The sequence below is a fragment of the Nanorana parkeri genome, unplaced genomic scaffold, assembly GCF_000935625.1.
Source record: "Nanorana parkeri isolate BGI_ZX_2015 unplaced genomic scaffold, ASM93562v1 scaffold507, whole genome shotgun sequence".
NCBI lineage: Eukaryota > Metazoa > Chordata > Amphibia > Anura > Dicroglossidae > Nanorana > Nanorana parkeri.
Genome location: NW_017306775.1, coordinates 16306 through 24035, shown reverse-complemented (window position 1 = coordinate 24035; position 7730 = coordinate 16306). Strand labels below are relative to the sequence as shown.

Here is a 7730-nt window from a genome sequence, read left to right as displayed (position 1 = left end):
TTTTAAAAAAATTAAATTTAAAAAAAATTCTTATTATTTGTATGCACTCCATAGAAATATAAGATAAATATTATTTAAACCAGAATTATTATTAGTAGGAATAATAAGAACAAGAATAATAAGTATAAAGTATTAGGAATATAAAAAGGGGAACATTGCTTATAACCAGAATTATTATTATTTCCTATATATTGGTATTATGGTTATTGCTGCATTGCTGTTACGCTCTCCCCACCCCCACCCCCTGCAATCAATATAAACCCTCTTTCTTTCAACAGGCAATCTTGCACATTTCACCGTGTTCACACGTATAGTTGGATAAAATTTAATGAGCAGGGCCAAGGAGCTACACAACATCACCTTTAATCAATATTTTCTACAGACGGTGGCCGGAGAATGAGAACTCCTAGGTTGGCCAAGCAATTACAGGCATTTCTAGAGATTTTAGAGCATCATGGGGATTCCTCTAACTGATGCTCCAGATTTTTAATTATTTGTCACTCATACAAGTCAGGAGGATCACAAACTACCCTTTTATCATTCCCCATTGTCTAGAGAATTAGCATAAAGCCACAGAGATGATTGTGTTCAGTCTGAAGGTTTATTCATTGTTAATATTGACCATCATTACCTTGTGACTACAGAGCAAGGTGGAGAAATGCAGCAATACAAAAGCCACCAATCATCTGTCGGCTCTGAGCCTTTTAGTGAACAGTGATAGATAGAGAATGGATTGATACCCAACAACCAGTCGCCATGTCAATGTGACAGTTAAATGAAAAGAATATATCAATGAGTGCTGACATTTTAAAAAGCCGGTTTCTGCATACAGTCTGCAGTTATGTATGTTCATGATGACGGCCACATTTGCTCATTCCTGCTTAGCAGTCCAATGTCTCTAATGCTGGGCACACACCTTAGAACCATCGCAAGACTTTTGTCTTGCGATGGTTGTAAGGTACTTAAAAAAACGTATGATCTGCCTATCTTGCATAGGCAGATCGTACTTGTGATGATCGCAAGCCACGCCCCCTGAGGGGTGGGCTTCCGATGACCGCAATGCCGAACGGGCATTGTGCTCTTGCGCACACCGGCCGGTCCGGCTTTTATCTTACGAAAATGCTACACACCCGCCAAACATCGTACGATGCTCGGCGGGTTTTGAAACATGTTCGTAAGTTTAAAGTCGTGCGACCTTACAGTAGTAGACGTCGCACGGCTTCCACACACCTTACGATAATCGTACGATCGCGGGATTTCCCGCGATTATCGTATGATTATCGTAAGGTGTGTGGGGACCTTAACTCTTCGCTGCCAGTGAAAGTTTACTAGTCAGGTGTGATTGACTGCAAACAGCACACCGACGTCTTGTATGCATGCGTCTATGGGCAAATGCAGCGTGCCTGCATCTGACATCACTTTGGAGATGCATCTGAGGTCATTCAGAAGTCATTGACAGGTGCCCTTGATCTGCAGTTGACTTCCTTCTCAAATGTAACAATTTGCGTCAAGCTGCTTTTGCATTCTCACTGACTTGCATGGGGAGAGAAGCAATGCTGACGTGAACAAAAGCCCAGTCAGGCCAGTCGTAAAGGGTTATTAAACCCTCGCGTGTTTTTGCATATATCTACGGCTAGAAAGCAGGAGATATATGCAAAAACACTAAAAAAAAAAAAAACTTTAAAAAAGGGTTTAAACTTACCTTTGTCTTCGCTGTGCGCTCCCGTCTGAACATTTGAAAATTTCAAGGGTGGCCGCAAAGGATCTTGGGGCGGGCGCATGCGCACTTTAGATGTGTGGCCGGGAGACGAGGAGAGACACAAGGTAAGTATATGGAGCAGCGTGCACCCACACAGACTCCTTGGGACATGAGAGAAGAGAAGGACAGAGGAGTCAGCACTGGATCGGAGACCCGCAGCAGCGCTGGAGGGACAGCTAAAGAAGAAGATGATCGAATAAAGAGGCATCATTTAAGGTAAGTCCTTACAGCAGGATTGGGAAGAGGGGGAAACAATTTGACTTTAATGTCACTTTAAAGGAGTGACATCTGGTTAAGGCTTTTCCCCATAGTTCTCCTTAGGGTAACGGGAGGACACAAACTAGCGTCCTCCCGTCACCCTAAGCTCAGTATACCGCAAGCTACAGCTCGCGGTATACTGAGACGCCGCAGCTGAAGCGTATCCCGACAATTATGTCGGGATCCGCCCAGCTGCGTGAATGACAGCTGGCTCTGCCTATCTAGAGGCAGAGCCAGCTGTACCCCCCCTAAGCGAATCCCGACAATTGTGCCGGGATCTGCCCAGCTGGGTGACTGACAGCTGGCTCTGCCTATCTAGAGTCAGCTGTACCCGCCCCCTCCCCCGTCCGTTCCGCCAGTCAGCGCTGGCGGATCGGAGCGAGGAGGAGGGAATCCAGCCCCTCCCCTGTCACGGCAGAGAGCTGTGACAGGATCGAGAGGTGAGCGAACCTGGTATTTGTTCGCTCACCTCACGATCTACTCAGCCGACCTGTGACAGTCTCATTGTCACAGGTCGGCTAGAACTATGAGGTGAGTGAAAATCACTCGCCTCATAGTTCTCCTTTAAGCTCATCTCAGAAGTCCTTCAAGGTCATACATAAGAATTGGACATGTGACTTTTCTGGCCAATCAGATGTGTTTTTCAGTTTAATGCATCCAAATCGCATTTGGGAGCTTCTGAGTGCAATTCGGGTCTGGGAGCCTCAGCTTTAGTTTTATGTATATATGGATCCCTATGTTGCCGCAACAAATATTTGTTCGTACTACAGAATACTAATTATATATACTAAAGCTGATGCTCCAAGACCCGAATGGAGTCCGAATTTCCAAATAGCATTTGGGAGTTCCAGAATGCCATTCGGGTCTGGAAGCCTCAGCTTTATAGTACAGTATGTATGTATGTATGTATGTATGTATGTATGTATATGGCTCCCAGGCCCACGTTGCTTTCTGAAGCTCCCGAATGGTATTTGAAAATTCGGACTCCAATCGGGCCTAGGAGCTTCAGCTTTCATTATCATATCTGTATACGGTTTTCTGTGGTAGTCGTAAACGAATATTCGTTCGTAAACTCATCCGAAACTAACGAAAATTCAGATTTCGTCCGAATCCGAGACCTCATACCGAACTGAATTACGGACCCGAATCCTGAAAATAGCGAAAAATCAGAACGGAACCGAATCAGATTTTTCCATAGCTTACATGTCTAGTCTAAACTGCCATCTGCACACCGATTTCAGGTCACCGGCTCACTAGGTAGAGAAGGAAATACCAGCATAATAGCCATGACAAAGTCAGCATGGGCAGCTTCCATATTTCTATGCCACTAGGTTCACTTTAAAGCAAACCTGTCAAAAAAACATATAGAGGTTGGCATTGCTGATGTTCGGAGGCAGTTATATTGACTTCTGGATTCAGTGCTTTCTGAGTCACTAACCCGGAACAGGTATCTAGATCAGGAAAGTTACATGGAAAGGTTACAACAACAACAACGAAAGATGCACTTGTGTCCCCCTTACAGATACCCAATAAACCCTACGAACTTTATACACTTCAAACAAGTCCTCCTGTCTATGGGTTCACGTCGATGGGTGTTCTGATCACCTGATGAGTTTGAATTCATGATGGATTCATACCCAACAAAATTCAGCACTGGACACGAAAGGGCTACGTTAGACCTGCTTTACCTGCCGTTCAAAAGCACCTCGATAGGACTTGCTGCATTCAAAGAATACAGCATAATGTAAAGCAAAGCAGTATGTTATGCTAGATTTTTTTTACAAGGCCTATTTCTCTTCTCCAGGTAGATCTGTCCTCAGTCATGCAGATAACCCTGCTGATGTCATTGGGTTGGGCCCATGATAACCTGCACTCACAGTGTGTCCTCAGTCTTTGAGATTGAGTGATGCTGGATGTCATTCAATGCAGAAGACAGAGGACATCTTGTGGCCAAATGGAGTACTGCATGGAGCAGAGCAGAGCAAGATGCAATATCATTTTAATCAACATATCAGTTTTAACATTCCATTTCATAAAAAAACTATGTGAGGCACAGTATCAGATTGAAGGCGAATACTGATGCCCAACCTGCTTTTCTCCCCCCTTTACTCAGACTAGGGGACTTTTTTTTTTAACAATGAGTCTCGGCACCATTTTTTTTTAATGGGACAGTTGATATTTGAATACTGAATACTGACAGAGGACAATTGGAGAGGAAAAAAACAAATCAATTATTACGGTTGGAAGGCAGGTAATATAAACTCCTCATGTTTGTTTTGGGCTAAAATTCCATTTTAAAATGGAACATGAAAACAACATCCTATAGAGACGATCCTTTTCTGAGCCTCGGAATCGGAAGTATTGCAGATCATGGGTTCTGCCTAGACCCACAATAATAAATAACACAAAATGTGCATTTATTACTTTTTGTATTGGAGCCTGCAAAGCATTGCAACTGGGATCAGTGGATGGCAGGGGCAGGAATGTTGAGGCTCCTGCAGACTCTTCCTCCCAGCCCAGGTCTGTAAGGAGGTACAGACCTTTGTTTATGGGACTTGAGGAAGTGATCAATGAATGACATCACCACTGAGATCTATGGGTCTCTCTGCTCCCTCTGTGAATGGATCATGGGGCTGTGTGGGTGAAGGCATGCTAAAAAATATGTGATGCTGTATGGAGAACCCAAATCCACCACCACCACCACCCAAAACTTTAAAATCAGGTAAGGGCAGGGGCTGGGAAATGTGACCATGCGTCATGTTATACCCGAACAAACATGGTCAGAAGGGTGAATTTAGCCTTTCACTGGCCACATGACTGAGTCACCAATTCATAAAGTACTGAAGCCAGAGACAGCCAGGAAAGCAGCATTTTTTTATTAGTAGACTACTGATGGCAGACTACCCATCTGTCCCAGTACAGCTTTAAAAGTCTTTGCTGACCATATATAAAGTTGGGTGTTTGATACACTTGAGATTAGATCACAGGCAGGCAGCTGGGGCGGAAGAGGCATCCGATGAAGTGTGGAGTAAAATAATGATCTTGTTCACATAAAACATGTCTTGGTGCGGCTGTCATGCGAGGGTCGGGCGCTGCGATGTGTCCGCACACCATTCAGAAGGGTGATAAAAAGGCCATTACTCGTTGACTAGGAAGCTCTTTAACCTCGGTGGCGGGGGGACGGTGTAGTGTTACCCTGCTGATTTCATGATTGAATGGAGACAGAGGTAGCAAGAAGACATCAGAGTGTTTTCACACATCCAATAAACAACAGAGACAACTATAACTCCGCACACATACGCCATACCCGGGCTGAGCGGAGTTTACATAGCCCACACAATGAATGTATTAATGGCCTCATATAGTCTAATGTCGGTGTTCCTGTCAAAGAACAAACCACGGTTTGGGAATGCACGTATGAATATTGAGGTCTCTATTTTATTTAAAATAAAAATTATAACTTAAAAATAAATTATTGAACTTTTAAAGGTGAGTCCACCCAAAAGAATACAATAGTTATAGGTAGAGCCGACAGGCGAGGTCGGTCCCCGGCTCCTTACATGTCTAGGAATCTCTGGCAGTGATATCTACCTGCCGTAATTCCCGAGTCTATGCTTGTCCAGGTGGAAGATTTGGGTGTTTGCGCCCATCTTTGTGTGTGCCGCCTCCTCCGGTTACATTTACCAAAATCTACAATATATACAGGTGAAACTCGAATAATTAGAATATCGTGCAAAAGTAATTGCAGTAAGTGCTGCAAAAGGGGCCCAAACCAAGTACTGAGTACATATGCATGCTTGTACTTTTCAGAGGTCCGATATTGTTCTATGTACAATCTTTGTTTTATTGATTGCATGTAATAATCTACTTTTTTGAGGTTGTGGATTTGGGGTTCTTGGGGGTTTCATGAGCTGTGCGCCATAATCATCACAATTATGACAAATCACGGCTTGAATTATCTTGCTTTGCATGTAATGAGTCTATCTCATATATTAGTTTCACCTTTTAAGTTGCATTAGTGAAATAAATGAACTTTGCACGATATTCTAATTATTCGAGTTTCACCTGTATATAAAACGTAGAAAGGATGGTGGGAACCCTCCTAATGGGTGTGCAGAACTCAGCACAGAGATCTGACCAATAGAGTCTACATGAGGCTGAAGAAGCTGGTCGGGGGGTTTAACTCTCAAGCATCAAGGAAAGAAAAGGAATGAAGGAAGGGAAAGAGCAGAGGAGAGGAAAGGAAAGAAATGGAGAGAGAGGAAAGGAAAGAAATGGAGAGAGAGGAAAGGAATGGAGAGAGAGGAAAGGAAAGGAATGGAGAGAGAGGAAAGGAAAGGAATGGAGAGAGAGGAAAGGAATGGAGAGAGAGGAAATGAAAGGAATGGAGAGAGAGGAAAGGAAAGAAATGGAGAGAGAGGAGAGGAAAAAAGGAAGGAAATAGGAAAGGAAAGAGGAGAGGAGATGAAGGCAAAAAGGATAGGTAAATGTAGAAGAGGAAAGGAAAAAAAAAAAGAGTGGTCAGAAAAAGAAGAGATAGAGGGAGAAAGGAAGAGACAGGAGGAAGGGAGAGAGAGGAAGGGAGAGAGAGGAAGGGAGAGAGAGGAAGGGAGAGAGAGGAAGGGAGAAAGGGAGAGAGGAAGGGAGAAAGGGAGAGAGGAAGGGAGAAAGGGAGAAAGGAGAGGAAGGGAGAGAAAGGGATATAGTAGAGAAAAGGAGAGAGAAGGAGAAAAAAGAAAAAAGGAAAAGGATAGAGGAGAGGAAAGGAAGGGAAAGAAAAGAGGTAAGAAGAGGAGAGTAAAAGGAAAGAGGATAGTGGAGTGGAGTGGAAAAGGAAGTTATGCCGGGTTTGAGCAGACAAGAATTCATGTAAAGGTGCCGCGTGTGCAGCAACTGTCATCAGCAAGCAATTAATCTATTGCCGCAAGAAGAGGCCCGGCGGGTCCAGCTGATCCTCCGTTTAGCGTGGATGGGAGGAATTGATTGCTTTCCCTCATTCAGCCTCCAGGGAGGATATTTCACTTAAGTTGCCTTAACTTCCCTTTATGAGATCCCCACAAACTGCAGGTCAGGAGTGTATTCTTGTGAGTTTTGGCAACGTCAGGTTTCCCAGGAGGCTGCAGAAAGACGGATGTGAAATTATCAGCACCCGGATAACTGGGAAGAAGGCGGGGACTGAAATAAGTTTTACTTTATACTGAGCTAACTTTATTGGCTTGATGTTTTTAGCTAGCAATGGGGGCATGTTGGGGCAGAAGTTAGGGCAATTTCAGTGAACGGTGTTCAAGGACTGGGCACAATTTTCTAGTTTAAAAAAAAAAAAAAAGATAGTACAGACAGACGCACAGGGATTTGCTTTCATGTATAAAGCCACCCAATCATGTTCAGTTAGAAGGTGCTGCACCCCCATCTCCCGCTGGACTGCCCCCGCCCTGTATCCTGGGCACCACTGCCCCTTCTGCAGGCCAGGGATGGCCATGGCTAGTGTTGGCACCTAAAGCAGTGAGATCAATGAACAACCATTTGCCGATTTCCTCTCTGGTAAATGAAGCTGGAAGAGACGAGGATTTGGTCACTTCCGGTTTCTGAACTGTCATTCCCTTGCCTCTGTGACAGGGTGGGACATTGATCAAGCATGATTCCTGTCTGGATAAGGGTCTATTGTGTAAATTTGAGAGGGACCCCACATCATCTCCCCCACCCCCCCTACAAA

General features: G+C 44.2%; 1 protein-coding gene across 1 annotated transcript in view; it reads right to left on the bottom strand.

Annotated features, from left to right (window-relative positions):
* Positions 1-7730, bottom strand: part of SFXN5 (sideroflexin 5) — a gene marked incomplete at its 5' end in the record, with an annotated part of 156979 nt that overhangs the window by 136259 nt on the left and 12990 nt on the right. The window lies entirely within an intron of this gene.